This window comes from Budorcas taxicolor, chromosome 2 (genome assembly GCF_023091745.1).
Source record: "Budorcas taxicolor isolate Tak-1 chromosome 2, Takin1.1, whole genome shotgun sequence".
In the NCBI taxonomy this organism is placed as follows: domain Eukaryota; kingdom Metazoa; phylum Chordata; class Mammalia; order Artiodactyla; family Bovidae; genus Budorcas; species Budorcas taxicolor.
Genome location: NC_068911.1, coordinates 149,809,254 through 149,825,929, shown reverse-complemented (window position 1 = coordinate 149,825,929; position 16,676 = coordinate 149,809,254).

Genomic DNA, 16,676 nt, shown 5'->3' with positions numbered 1-16,676 from the left:
TTCATGCTTTTATTAGCATCCCTTCCATCTACATTGAACTTAGGCTGGCCTAGAACTCACATTAACCAGTGCAATGCGTCAGAAGTGACCATGCAGGACATCTGAGTCCAGCCATTAAGAAACCCTGGAAATTTCCATTTTCACACTTTTGTGAACCATGAAGCATCATGTTAGAAGTCTAACTACTCATGTGGAACCACGTAGACATGCCAGATAAAGAGGAGAGGACCTAAGAATACATAGAAAGGGAGAGAATCCTCAATGTCTAGTTGAGTCTCCATTTGGCTTCAATCTCATAAGAGACCCCAACCAAAATCAGTAGTCCTGTCCAGCTAAACCCAACTCAAATTACCAGTGCACAAATTTACGAGCTAATTAAATGGTTGTTGTGTTAAACCACTAAGTTTTGGGGGGATTTGTTATGCACCACAAGCTAACTCACACACCTGCTTGGCTAATTGTGTGTGTTTGTGCGCATGACAAGCACATTTTGAATTTTTCACCTTACAGACCAGAGCTTTACTTTTCATTGCAAAACACCACCACTGGCTTTCACAAATTATTTCAACTTCTTGCCAACCTTGTGTTTGTTTTAATGTGTTGGGTATAGACATATGCCCACGTATATTTGCTTTTCATGACCTGGCAATTTCCTTGATTGCCCAAATGTATGGAACACTCAGTCATTTTGCTGTCACAATTCATCTACCTTTAAAAAAAATTAGCTATATCTCAAGTGCAACATAAGTCAGTAATTAAAAACAGATGGTTTAAAAAGTATGCTTGAAGCAAGTGAAAATATACAAGATAATGAAAAAAAAGCAGAGAAACCAGAAACCCTCCAAAGTTTTGTTGGACACAATGTTGTCACAGCAGAGATGAATTTGACACCAGAGATGATAGCACTTCCCCAAGGAAAACAGAAATAAATTGAGAATAAGCATAACTCATCAGTTTAAAGAAACAGGGAGACACTTGTATCTTGGGTTTTATTTTTGTGGCAGTTCAAGTTAGCCTGAACCTTGGTATTTTTTCTCTAAAATAACTGCATGAAACTATAAGCTTTGCAGTCACCCACACATACACAGATACACACGAACACACACACACTTACAGACCACGCATTCCCAACATCAGTGTAAAGGGTTGCAATTTCTCCATGTATTCTTCAGCAGTTGTGTTTTGTTTTGTTTTGATAATAGCTGTCCTAAGAGGTGTGATGGGATAATCTCATTGATTTGCACTTTCCTGATGATGGGTGATATTGAGCACTTTTATATATACCTGTTGGCCAGCTGTATGTCTTTTTTTAAAGAAATGTTTATTACAGAGGTTCCTCAAAAAGTTAACACCAGTGCTATCATATGGGATCTTGCAATTCCACTTCTGAGTATATATCGAAAACAGTTGAAATCAGGATCTTGAAGAGGTATGCTTTCATGTTCATTGCAACATTATTCATAATTACCAAGATATGGAACAACCTAACTGTCCCTCAGCAGATAAATGCACAAAGAAAATTTTATATGGCTATATAAAATTACATATAAATACATACAATGAAAAATTATTCTTAGGACTATTCTTAAAATTAGTCTTGGAAAATCTGTACGGGATGATGAATGTTAACTAAATCCATTGGTGATAATTGTTTCACAATATATGACAGCCATGAGATTAAAAGACACTTGCTCCTTGGAAGAAAACCTATGACCAACCTAGACAGCATATTAAAAAGCAAAGACATTGCTTTTCCAACAAAGGTCCATATAGTCAAAGCTATGGTTTTTTCCAGTAGTCATGTATGAATGTGAGAGTTGGACCATTATGAAACCTGAGCATCGAAGAATTGATACTTTTGACCTGTGGTGTTGGAGAAGACTCTTGAGAGTCCCTTGGACTGCAAAGAGATCAAACCAGTCAATCCTAAGGGAAATCAGCCCTGAATATTCATTGGAAGAACAGGTGCTGAAGCTGAAGCTCTAATGCTTAGGCCACCTAATGCGAAGAACTGACTCATTGGAAAAGATCCTGATGCTGGCAAAGATTGAGGGCAGGAGGAGATGGTGGCAGAGAATGAGATGGTTGGATGGCATCACCAACTCAATGGACATGAGTTTGAGCAAACTCTGGGAGATGGTGAAGGACAGGGAAGCCTAGCCTGCTACAATCCATGTGGTCGCAAGGAGTCGGACATGACTGAACAACGCCAGCATATGTAAATCAAACTATCATTCTGTATACCCTTAATACTATATAGTGATATATGCCAGTTATTTCTCAATAAATCAAGGAGGAAAATGTAAGAAAAAAGAAGGAAATCCTGCCATATGAAACAACATGGATGAACTTGGGAGACAGTATACTAAGTGAGCTTCCCTGGTGGCTCAGATGGTAAAGAATCTGCTGGCCATGCAGGAGACCCAGGGTCAATCCCTGGGTTGGGAAGATTCCTTGGAGAAGGGAATGGCAACCCATTCCAATATTATTGCTTGGAGAATTACATGGACTAGAGGAGTGTGGTGAGCTACAGTCTATGGGGTCACGAAGAGTCTGACATGACTGAGCGACTAACACACACACGCGCACACACACACACACGCGCACACACACACACACGCTAAGTGAAATAAGCTCATCAGAGAAGAACAAATACTGCATAATCCTACTTATATGAGATTCCTAAAATAGTCAAACTCATAGAAGTGGAGAAAAGTGTGATTCCAGGGGCTAGTGGAGGGTGGGGAGAAATGGAAAATTATTGTTCAAATAATATAAAGTTTCACTTAAGCAAGGTGAGTACTTTCTAGACATCAGCCATATAGTAGTGACTATAGTTTGCTGTTCGCAAACTGAAAAATTTGTTAAAAGAATAGATCTCAAGTTAAGTGTTCTTACTACAAAAAGGAGAGGGCAGAGGAAATTTTTGGAGGTGATGTTCATTATCTTGATTGTGGTAATGGTTTTACAAGTATATGCTGAATGTTTGAGCCTATCATTCTGTTACATAAAATGTGCACAATTTTTTGTATATCAATTACACTTCAAACCTGTTAAAAAATGCAACTTTTAATTACAATCTTCAAAGTTTTAGACATTTGGAAAAAAAGGAAGACATAAAGGCACTGAGTATTAGCAATGACTGTTTTTGAGCAGTAGTTACTATTACTGGGCCCTATGCAGAGTACTTTAGGCAGAACACATTTTTAAAGCTGACAATAATCTTGTAAGTCAAGTATTTTTAATATTTTACAGGTAAGAACATCACCACTAAAGAAAATAATTTTATTCCTTTGCTAATAGCACACTTTTTAATGAACTTTTTAACAGATGAGTTCCAGAATCACCTTGGTTAGGAATGCTCAAACAGTAAGAAAATATGATGAAATTCTGTACCATTGGTATGTCAAAATCTATTTGGGATGAGGGAAGAAGCATCAAGTTGAAAAAAGTGTCCTCATCAACTAACACTAATAAATATTCTAAAAAGACATGTTGATAGCCACTTGAAAAACAACAAGTCTTTATCCTGTAGTTCAGTGAATGCATTGATTTAATGATTTTACTGTTCCACTGAGTTTTTTATGCTTGGATACTTACAATGAAGATGTTTGTAAAGCAATGAAAAGAAACCTGTAGTCTGAGGAAAGGAATGGGAATGCTGTAGCAGGAGAAAAGGGATGGTGTTCAGCTCTTTAAATGCTGCCACTTAATCTTCAAAAACATTCTCTAATAAAGGTGCTATGACATCTACATTTTATGCAGTCAGGAACTGTGCCAGATAGAGTCAAATCTTCAACTTCATTTATTCTTCTTAAGCGTCCCACAGGAGAGATGGCATCATTTTTACACATAAATGTCATGGGCTCTATGAGATTAAGTGACACATTCAAATTCTTGCAGAGCAAATGAGGTGGAGCTGGCATTAGGGTTTGCATTTTCCCAATCTTATACTTTTCATTGTATTCTTCTATCTGAAAACTAATAAGAGGTACCAGTAATAGTGACAAGAAAACAAAAATGGGTACCATATTACTCTCAGGGCTCCAGAACCTGACAGACCATTAACCATAGATAGTTGTTGACCATGGGCCAAGGCTCAAACAGGCTCTAATTACAGTTCTGCCATCATCTAGTTGAGTATCTTCATATTCCTCAACCTCAAGTTCATGATGAGTCAAGACCTCAAATAAGACAACCTCTTAGAATTTTAGATTTGATGGAGTGGGTGTGATGAGGCAGGAAGTCTTCTAACATCAGTTTACATCACTATCAGTAAAAGAAAGCAGTACGGAAGTAAACATTAGACTCATTTATTTAAACCCCATCAAATCTACCTCTGGGACTTCCAGAATGTCTTACACAGAGATGTTCATTACAACATTAATTTTAAGAACAAAAATTTGGAAGCAAATTATTGGCCAGCAAATTCCCTTTTGCCAGACATCTATTAATAGAATATATCCCTTTAGTAGAATACTACGTTGCATTTTAGAAATCTACTTGTGGAAATATCCAAGTTATGTTTCTAAGTGGAAATAAAAAAGTACAGTCGTTGTATAGAAGGAATGATGACAACCAAGTAAAAGTTCATGTCAAAAAAAGGACCTACGCATAATGCCCCTACTTAGAGACTGTTATAATTAACATTTTAATATGTTTTACCCATCTTTTTTTTCTTTGTATCTTTCTATATGTCACCTGAGATTCCTCAGATCTCATCATCTCCCACTTGTTGACTCATTTTGGAAGTGCTGCAAAATCTCAGTTGTGTTCACAATCCTGTCTTTCAGCTATTGTGGACAAAAAGAGCTCCTAGCCCTTTGCTGATGTTTGATATCCATGAGGCCAATGAGTCACATCTTATGGTGGTACTGAACAGATGATCAAGGTAAATGTATTTTCAAGGATATTTAGCAAACCATCATCTTTAAAAATGTCTATTCAGGGCTGGGTTCCCTGGAGTAGAAATACACCCTTTCTTCATCTTTTGCTGGCTCCCTCTCTCCAGATGGGCCTGGGAGCTTAGGCAAAGGTAGCAACACCTGAGAGAGACTGGGCCACCTTCTGGATGGGCCAACACAGCTGCACAACAAGCCAAGTGAGTCTGTGATGCCACCAACACTCCAGGAATAGTTTAATCTCCTTTGATTATATCCTTTTAACTGTTACTCAAAGTGTAGAGCATGGACTGGTAACTTCAGCATGATTTGGGAGCTTGTTGGAAATGCAAAAGTTCAAGCCCTATCCCAGCCATACTGAATCAAAACCTACAAGTGGTTCCTATGTACCTTGACATTTGAGAAGCACTATTTTAGACACTGGTTTAGACTATGTTTCTCCAAGGCTTTCCCCTGCATTTCTTGGTGATAGAACATGCAGAAAATCCTATTCTAAACAAAACAGCTCCTCATTCCTCTCCATCTCTAAACTATACATGGTTTTGATTCAATTTCTGGCTCTATTTCCATACATTGTCGACTCATCTTCTTTGTAAGCCACAGGGATAGATAACTGTGGATATCCATTGATGGATGGCTCTGCCTTAGGTGTATGGTCTTGGACAAGTTATTCATTTGCTTTCTCTAAACTTAATTTTCAGAGATAGAGATAACTTGAAAAGTGAGGAATTGGAATTTTATCATTCTTCTGCTTCTAAGACAAAACTCCAGTAAGGAGATGTCAGTATTTCATAAATGAAAGCACCACGTGAGTGCAGGCTCAATTACCAGCACAGTTACAATCTGTTAATAGGGTATCATGGATGGACACCAGCTGGTTGGTGTTCTTTCACCATTTACCTTCATCTATCAACCATATCATTAGGTGAATTCACACTGCATCAACCATGTCCTCAGCACTTTGTGAGTCCCTGAAAAGGACAAAAAAAAGTAAGAAAACTAGAGATGCCACTGATGAGATTAGGTCAAAGCATTTCTGAATAAAGTGGAGAGATGATGGCATCTGATTCAGCTCCAGGGGTTGAGTCTGAGTTTTATATTTTTGTATATCTTTGTTTCTTAATTTTAGATTCTTAATTGACTAGATACCTAAAACTTTGCATTTGTATTTAATTAACCCTTCTAATTCTCTTTAGAGGCTGAACATGATCACTAACCCAGATTTAGTGGGAGCCAACTATGTTACTAAGAAAGAGAAAAAAATGTTCTGAGACTAACTCTAAGACAGGCAGATGAGAAATAAACACATGTACACAACTACCTACAGTCATGTATGTGCAACACACGTATGTACACCACATATCAATAAGTTGCCTAGATTACTGTGGGAGTATTTATTAATATTAACAAACTGCCATTGTTCTTTCCCTGCCTTCATGACGTGCCTCTTCATTACACCAACCTTCTTACAAGGAATTACTGTAGGAATATTTGGTGAGTAGAAATAATCCCAGAGAGAGTGAACTTTCTGGGACAATTCACTGGAGCTCAGGACACCATCCCACTAGGCTTTTCTTGTGAGATACTTTATTTGGGGTGTCTTATTAAAGAAAACTGTTGCCTGGAGAATCCCATGGACAGAGGAGCCTGGCAGGTTGCAGTCCATAGGGTTGCACAGAGTCAGACATGACTGAAGTGACTTAGCATGCATACACATATGCCCTGATGAAGCAGCCACTAAGCTTATATTACTCTAGAAGAAAGAAAAGGAAGCTAGATAACACAGATAACATATTTTGAACAGTCTGTGCTAATTGTTTTACATATCATGTCTTCCTTAATCACAACAACCCTAAGAAGTAGATAATAATATCCTTATTTTATGAATAATATCCTTATTTTATGAATAATATCCTTATTTTATGAATATGCTTATTTTAAGAATAAATTTTATAAAAATATCCTTATTTTATGAATAGTGAATAAAGATCAGGGATTTACACACAACAGAATAGATTCAAATTGAAGGTTTTTACGGTAAATCCATAGGCAGTTTCCTCTGTATAGACACAGCTTCAAGAGCAAGTCCAAAGAGAGATTTGGATTCCAAAACTTAGATTCCAAGAGAGTTTTCTCTGGCTAGTATTTAGGAGCCACACATGACAGGGACCTTTGGAAAATTTTGAGATCCCTCTTGTTTCCTTGAAAAATCAATAGCTATGAAAGCTGCATGTCAATCTCTTCATGACACATTTTGTTCTTAGCATGACTTTTAGAGGGATATAATAATTTTCCATACATACAAAAGAACCAGCAGTGGAGCACTCAATTTAGAGATTTGTTCTTTCTGTTGTTGGTCAAAGGGTGTGACCTTCCTGTATCATCTGGTGAGCATTCTCACCAGGATGCAGGTCTCTAATACCAATGCTGAGCTTTGTCCTGTTGTCTCACATTTCATGTCATAGTGATGAATAAAAATGGTGGCAGCTAAGAAAAGAACAGAATTATCAACAGAAATGTTATCATTGAGGGGAAGTTAATAAGGAATTCATAAGTCTTCATTCATTGAATTTATGAGCAGTGGGTCAGAAATCTGGGGAAAAAAACAGCATCAAATAAATGCACTGTAAGAGAATTACCAGAAGGAAAAAGGATGAAAAGAATTGTGACCCATGAGAAAAGAATTAAAAGTGAAAAATCTAGATATGAACCTTAGATGCTACAACACAGCTGAGAGGTCTTGCATAAGTAACTTTGCTTCTCTGGGCTCAGTTTTCAACTGGAAAGTCAGCTGTGTGTTGGGCATGTTGATGATTTCTGAGATCCCTCTCCACTCTAAAATTCTGTGTTCTGTAGCTGTGCAGCAAGAGGTAGTTAAACACTGGCCTCTTCCCCTAGAAAAGCCTTGGGGTATTTTGCTCATTAAAGGGATTAGCTGTCCATTTGCAGGGATGTCTCTCCAATGAGGTAGGGACATAATGGCCCAACACAGCTTTAGTTTTGATTCACTTTATAAAGTACATATCCAATTGCCTGGCAAGTTAAGCCAAGCACGTCTTCTCATGTGTTTTAGGAATCAAGGCATTTGGCTGATACAAAGAGCAAATGCCTCTTATTAATGTGTGACAAATCCATATGGAGGAAAAACACTCTTTCTTTTCTCCCATATGGCACAGCTGAGTAAGACTAGCTTTTCTGGTCTTGAAATGGTTCCATGAACCAGGTGAGTAGTTTATTTCACAGGCTGGTGACAATCCAGTATGTCTCTCCCATGGAGCTGGGAAGGGATGAGAATTCCTCCATTGTAGCCCAGGGCTGTCGGCAAGGTCTGTGACATGGGTCATCAGCTCCTTTGTCAAGATGTCAGGTAAGTGAATTGCTGTGAGGTAGAAAAGAGGGCAATCTCATACCAGCTTGAATCCCTGACCTGAAATGTCCTTGAACCTCTAGATTTTTACAGTTTGGGTCAAGCAACTTTTACCTTTGAAAACCCTCAATCCCCTACAATCCCAATGCAGTGAGTGTGATAAGATCTTTGGGGGAGAGAGAGTAACGGGTAGACAGCTATCTAACCTATCCTTACACTAGGTCTAAAAGATTAGACTCAATGGTTTTTCATTTTAACCTCATGTTTATCCTTTGCAAGACATGGTGAATTAACTGTTTACCTTCTCTGGCATTTAGGGTACAGACAAAAAAGAAATAGAGACGATTTCATTGACTATATATGAAAAATAATGTAAACAACAGCAGTAACAAAAATCCAACTCAATCAGTATCTTTAAAATAATTCTACCTCTTTAAAAGAGTGAGAGATAATGCTGGAAACACATATAAGTCATGTCCTCTTCCTTCCATTTAAGTCAACATGGACTAGAGAGGGGTGACGACTTTCATTGTCCCTGCTGCTGCCGCTAAGTCACTTTAGTCATAGCTGACTCTGTGCAACCCTACTATTTGGCATAACAAAATCAACCTTTTATCTTTCATGAGTAATCTTCTACTTTAATAAATAGTTATTCCTTTATTAAGTATATTAATTAGTATGTTAATATACTCATTATATGTCGTATAACTTGAGTCAAACAAAAGGTGAATATTTTTCTCTAACATGTAAATTCCCATCATATACAATTAAGCATGAATGTAAAAGGTTTGCTAAAAACAAAAATCATTTAAGTGATAGGATGTCAGATTTAGAAAAAAACATCAAAGATCTTACTACAGTCTAGAAAATCAGAACCAAGTAAGTTATTAGAATGGGTTTGGATAAATATACACTTGCACACATTTGCACACACACATTCACATACAGTTCGATTTCCTAGAAAGATTGATGTTAGGTATGAACTTCTTATGTACTGAGAAGGTTCCATATTGAACATTAAAGGACTTCTTAACTATGAGAATAATTTGAATAGTCAAAAGAAGCTGTTTAATCTTTCTTGGATATATTTGTGAGCTCTTTGCATTCTAAAACTCTAACATTTTTTATTGAGGATCATCTAGTTCAATGGAGAAATTCCCTTATAAAGTTTTCATATCAAATTAACCCACCTTTCCCAAATTGTTTCAAGGAATGGAAACTTAACCACAGATATAATCCAGAGTTATAGATTTGCAACTACTTAAGCCGAAGTATTGATGCTTTTGAACTGTGGTGCTGGAGAAGACTCTTGCAAGTCCCTTGGACTGCAAGGAGATCCAACCAGTCCATCCTAAAGGAGACCAGTCCTGGGTGTTCATTGGAAGGACTGATGCTGATGCTGAAATGTCATACTTTGGCCACCTCATGAGAAGATTTGACTCATTGGAAAAGACCCTGATGCTGGGAGGAATTGGGGGCAGGAGGAGAAGGGGACGACAGAGGATGAGATGGCTGGATGGCATCACTGACTCAATGGACGTGAGTCTGAGTGAACTCCGGGAGATGTTGATGGACAGGGAGGCCTGGCGTGCTGCTATTCATGGGGTTGCAAAGAGTCGGACACGACTGAGTGACTGAACTGAACTGAACTGAAAAGTTCTTATAGTAAACCAATATCTATAATCTTCTCTTGTGTTCCTCTGGAGATGTGTAGAATATTTGAACTCTTCATATGACAAATCTTCATATTTATCAGGTTGCTTTTTATGTCTCTTATAGTTTTTCTTATAATAATTTCTTTCAGATTAAGCATACCAAATTATTTGAAATAAATGAGTAAGCATAACAGTAAATGGAAAGAAATGACAGATACTACCAGATTGGTGAAGGGATTTCAATCAACATTTACTAGTCATTTATGATGTTTCCACAGTGTACTAAGTTCAAAGATTCATTTTAAAGTCCAACACACACTCCAAAGTGTTCTTAGCTCAGAGTAAAATGGATTTACCAACATTTATTGTGCTTTGCAGGAAGAGGGCAATATTACTGAGGAGTATTCCCTGGTGACTCAGATGTTAAAAATCTGCCTGCATTGCAGGAGGCCTGGGTTAGGTCCCTGGGTTGGGAAGATCTCCTGGAGAAGGGAATGGCTGCCCACTCCGGTATTCTGGCCTGGAGAATTCCTCAGGGAGAGGAGCCTAGCAGGCTACAGTCCATGGGGTCGCAAAGAGTCAGACACGACTGAGTGACTCTCACACGCACACAGAAGACAAAAGTATGAGTTAACAATGGCCTTGTCTAAATCTGTAATTCCACAAATAGCTCTTAATTTTACAAAAGAGTTTAAATTCTTAGTTTGAAAGCCACCAGAGGGCACTAGACTACTACATGGACCTGACTCTACTTCTCATCCAAAGTATAAAGCAAGGGTCAGCGTTGACATTACACTGACTCAGGCAGTTATAGATGGTTGCCTCAGTTGCATGCCCTAAGCCTGCATGTGAGACACAGCAGGTAATCATGAATGATGTACAGAGAAATTGCCTATGAAACAAATATTCAGATATTAAGCTTGGGTCACACTAAACACAATAGAATTCACATGCAATTTTTAAAAAATTAAAAGGAAGTCTACCCCCAATGTTCCAAGAAAAGGTAAGGGGGTTATTTAGGCTGTGAGTTCTGAAGACAACATGGGTAATAGGGTGATCATCAGGGGCACAGCAGGAGTTAGACAGATGTGAGACTTCAACACCTAATTTTGAAAAGCCTGACATCTGACAAGGTTCATGTTTGGCCCAAGATTTTCTCTTCAGTTCAGTTCAGTTGCTCAGTCGTGTCCAACTCTTTGCGACCTCAAGGATTGCAGCATGCCACGCCTCCCTGTCCATCACCAACTCCCGGAGTTCACTCAAACTCACGTCCATCGAGTCAGTGACGCCATCCAGCCATCTCATCCTCTGTCGTCCCCTTCTCCTCCTGCCCCAAATCCCTCCCAGCATCAGGGTCTTTTCCAATGAGTCAACTCTTCGCATGAGGTGGCCAAAGTACTGGAGTTTCAGCTTTAGCATCAGTCCTTCCAAAGAACACCCAGGGCTGATATCCTTTAGAATGGACTGGTTGGATCTCCTTGCAGTCCAAGGGACTCTCAAGAGTCTTCCTCAACACCACAGTTCAAAAGCATCAATTCTTTGGCTATCAGCTTTCTTCACAGTCCAACTCTCACACCCATACATGACTACCGGAAAAACCATAGCCTTAACTAGATGGACCTTTGTTGGCAAAGTAATGTCTCTGCTTTTGAATGCGCTATCTAGGTAGGTCATAACTTTCTTTCAAGGAGTAAGTGTCTTTTAATTTCATGGCTGCAATCACCATCTGAAGTGACTTTGGAGCCCCCCCAAAATAAACTCTGACACTGTTTCCACTGTTTCCCCATCTATTTCCCATGAAGTGATGGGACCAGATGCCATGATGTTCGTTTTCTGAATGTTGAGCTTTAAGCCAACTTTTTCACTCTCCTCTTTCACTTTCATCAAGAAACACTCTATACTTCACCATATTTCAGGAAAACTAGTCTCAGGCTTAAGGTACACTGAAAAGCCTCTCACACACACAAAAAGAGTTTATACCATGCCATTACTCCATTTGAAAAAGGCAAAACAACCCACCCAGTTAAGAGGCTGGTTACTCTGGGTACATTAAGCCACAGACTGTCTGGATCTATGAAGAAGAGTCTACAAAACAATCAATTAAGTTAACTCAGCCAAAAGTGAATCAACACAGGGAAAGTTGTCAGTCAAGTATGTTGCTTGGAATCACAGAAATCAAACTGTAGACTGAAGGGTTTGAATTTTTCACTTCTCAACAATAATGTTGAATATTGTGTGGAAAATGACTCCTCTGGTATCATAATTATGCATAAGACATCCTTAGATGATAGATAGATAGAAGACAGATACAGAGATTGATACATTATTTTAATGAGTTACTTTAACTCAGATTGTTTCACAGAAATGAATTACTTGATTGGTTAAATCCAAGCTTCTTGCTACAATACAACAGGGCAGATAGGAGAGGGTCATTTTTCTGAGGCAGAGTTTAGTTCTTTGGAAGCAGTGAACACCTACAATAGCAATTAATCCTTGTGAAAGAAGTTTCTAGCCACAGAAGTGGTTTTTAGCAGATCTGCTTGAAATCACTAAGGAGGATGCTCTCCACGTTCTCATCACTTTTTAGTTTACCTACATGTGGAGTTCTGGATGCATAACTTTCACTTTTTATTATGCCAGAACCTTCTGATTTTGATCCTCTTACTTCTGGGGTCCTTCTAACAGTTGACCCAGTCTCTGTGGCTCCTTTACTCCATCATGGACCAGTGAGAACTCCTACTTTTTGCTTTCTAGTTTCTTCCCAACTGTTATTCCTAGGAACCTTGCTTTCCCTGGAACTGATCTATCTATGCCATTGCCTCAGTTTTTAGATCTTTTTAGCGTCAGGTATATTGAGTCTGTGAAGGACATCTTGGCTACTTGACTTGGCTTTGCTGAACTGGTTTGCTTGGCTTCTATCTTTTAAGTCATACTTTTTCTCATGATTTTTTATTTTGCTAAAGTTCTGGCCACCAGTTGCTGCATATTCTGTTTCTTGACTCTTGTTAGCTTAACATGGCACTTGAAATTCTATCTTGACTCCTTCAGGTTTGTTTTCAGAGCTCTACCTTGAATAGTTAAACCTACCCAAAAATTGATGGTGGCCATCCCTTTTGCAAGGTTCCATTCCCAGCAGAGACTTCATTTTCTGGCATAGTCCCCAGCATTACAGGGGAGGTGAGTTCAGAAGAAAGTGTCCCAGGACCTTCTCTCTGCATTTTTTCCCCCTATGGTGGGACTTTGAGGCTGCCTTTCTGGCCTGTCTTCCCTGTTACCAAACAAACACTTTTTAAAATTAGGAAATGAAAATGATAGTTCTATTCCAAGCCAGGAGTTCATCTAGTGTGCTCCAGGAAAAGGATGATTAATGGAGCTAACGCTTTATGCCTGAGCCAGGGGGTGGCAACTTGTGGGGAGTAACTCAGATGTGCCAACCCAGCCATAGCCTTGGATCAGGTGAACTGCCTGGCCTTAGGCCTACTGGAGGCCCTTAAAGTTAAACAGTGGCCCTGGCAGAAAATGTGTCCCAGTAAGGGCTGGTGACATGCATGGCCCAAAGGAACATGGCAATTTTCCGATTTTTTGGTTTGTATGGAGAACCAACCTAGACAACCCTGGCCTACAGAAACTTGTCAGGTGCTAGAATATCCAGACTGGTTGTCCAGGCCACCTAAATTATATGGATAATAACAAAGATTTCCTTTTGCTGAATGTCATGTGGACTCATTCCAAAGTCCTGTTTGGGTCTGAGGCCCTGTGTGTAATAGTCCTTCACCAGAAGGGTGAAAAAGAAAGAAAAATGTAGGGAATTTGAATCCTACTTTGTCAAGAGCTCAGAACTGAGAGTAGCAAAATTCTGTATGGTCTTGATTGGGCAGTGGTTTTCCGCTTCTCTCAATGTTGAAATTGCCATGACTGTATGAAATACTCTAAAGTTGCATTCACACAACTTCATTTCACCTGAGATGTGGATTTTGCCAAAGACTTATGGCATAAGCCCTCAGATCATTCTGTTTTAATGTCAGGTGGTACCTAGGAGTTCATGGTCATGATCCATGATAATGACCACCCTTTCTCCATCTCTGCCTGTCAAGTTCTTATGCACTATTCCCAACCCAAATGCTATTTCTTCCGTGAGATCTCACCTGCGTCCTCTCTTATCCTTCTGCCCCTCTAGCAATTGGTACGGCTTTCTTTGATTAATTTGCTAAGTCTTATCTTACCATGTAAATTTATTTAGTTTCTTTCACTAAAAAGAAAAAAAAAATTATCCTCACTGTGACCTCGGCAAAAATAAAATTCAAAGAAATTTTCAAAAATAAAACCCTTATCCTTTACTCTCTCCTCTCAAGAGGAGAGAACTGCAGTTCTTATTCATCACAAGGAAGGTGAGTAGGAGGATCAAAGAAATGATATTAAGATTTGAATGACACCCTGAACATAAAACCAATTGTGATTGCTTTAAAAGGCATGATCTCATTTGATTCCTACATGAGGCTCGTTCCTCTTTGGTAAAATGGGGATTGTAATGATGAGACCTGAAGGAAGAGGTAAAATTACTCAGCATATAAATGAGGAGATTGCAATCTGGCCTGGAATGTGTCCGTTCCTTTCTCTCCACCATGTTGTGTCCCAGGATACCTCAGCATCCTTAAAGACAAAGATCTGGAGGAAACACAAAGGGACTTCTATTTTCCTCTTTCAGTTCTAACAAGATGAGGATCAGCAGGCAGACAGACGCACAGGGGAATAATGGCTCTGCCCTCTCTACTGGGCCCCCTCCCCCTGCCTTTATCCCCACTCATGGTGACCTTGGCAGAACAAGCTTGCTCTGTAATGACCACTTCGTCAGCAGGGGCTGTGTATTTAGTAGCAGGAAATATAAGCTTTTGTGGTCAGTGTGACGTCACCCCACCCACTGAACAGGCCTTTATAATCTGACCACAAAAAGGCTTGAAAGGGATAGACACATACACACAGAGCAAGAGGCGATAGCACTGTCAAAAGTTGTCTGTGCAGTGAAAGGAGCATTGTGTCTTTCAAATGCTTCCCAAAGCCTGATGTTTGGTCTGCTGTAGACAAAATACCTGGAGATATATGGCATCTTTGCTTTGTAGTTGAGTGTCTCAACTCATCTGTCTTCCTTCTCCTCTCTCCTTTCCTTCTCTCCTTCTCTCATCTTCTCCCTTCCTTATTCCCTTCATACTTCTGCTTTCCTTCCCTTCTTTTTTCCCCTTTAACTCTCCCTTTATCTAAAATATGCAAATATATATATTTTAAATTCTTTTAGTTGCTTTGCAACATTTAGATGTAAGGCAGACACACACATGCAAACATACCGCATTTCAATTGTATTTTTCTTCTCTTGGATACTTCACTGTTAGAGAGAAAAGAAAAAAGAGAGAGAGCCAGATAGAGAGAGAGTAGCAGAGACAAAAGAGATATATAAAAAGTGTAGCTGACATATTAATGCAAATATTAAACTTTCCTTCCCACGAATGTTGGTTTTCAAACTTATTTTTATGGAAGTAAAGAACATGTTTTGTAGAGCTAAATGACCCAGTACCTTTTAGTGTCATGGTGTGCAAGTTCAAGTTTACCTTTTGTTTTCACTTTTATTTTAGGAGAAGAAATGGCACAACAAAGATCAATATAGATACTAAACCTCCAAAAGCAGACAACCTGAGAGGATAGAAAAAAACTGTCTATACAATATATCCACATTAGCTTTTTCCTTATTTGAAGCTAGAGACACTCTGTCAGAGACTGAGAGAGACAGAGAGAGGAAGTCTGGGAGGTGATGGCAGATGTGTCTGACCTCTGAGTTAAGGCTGGTTGAAAAATATGGCTTCCTATGATTTGTGCTGCTGTGGGAACTCACTCCTGGGGCTCTGAGCTCTCCTCTGAGGCACAGGTAGCAGGAAACACCTGCTTTACTTCTCCGCTGAATCTTCCCCTGAGACCCTCCTCCCTTCTCTGCAGGGCACAAACAGACAAGCAGGTTTTCCACATGTCCCGATCTTCCTTGAGAGAGGAAGTCTGGAGCCATATATTAGTAAGTGATACACCTTGATGGCTTCCTTACCACTTACTCTATTCCTTTTTATTCTCTTCTAATTGACTTCTATTATTGCTTCCTCAACCCAGCTTTTTTCCCTCCTTGTACTAATAATATTTTTTCTCCCAGAATAAACTAGGCATAAGAAGTCTATCCATAAAAGTTGATAAACAAGTGTGTATTATGTTCATCAGAATTTATCATTTGGGGTTTGGCCATTCTCCTCTCCATACCAAAAGGGGAAGTAAATGGAATTCCACTTTGGAAAGGCATGAAAAACAGATGCAAATATGCATCACATCAAGATAGCAGCCTTTAAATAGCCTCCCAGCCAGAGGCACTGCACAATTAGCAGCTTCTTAGAGTCACACTTATCCACCCCAGAAAACGTCAGCCAAAATACCATTTACACAACTGGACAAAGAATACAAATTTTTCTTTTCTTTTTTTTTTTTTTCAAATTTTTCTTAAGTAAAAAATTATGAAATCCAAGAAATTTTCATCAGGCTTACAAAGACCTCTGAGGGTTGCCATGTCTAGTTCATTTTCTCCAAAGAGGAAAACACCTATGGCAATGTTTGTAACACTGATTTCTCCTCCTTTCTTCTTTCGTCTATCCTCTAGTGAAAAGAACTCTTGGGTAGAAAAGGGAAAATAGCAGAGAAAGTTTAAAAAAGTAATTTTAAAAAATATTT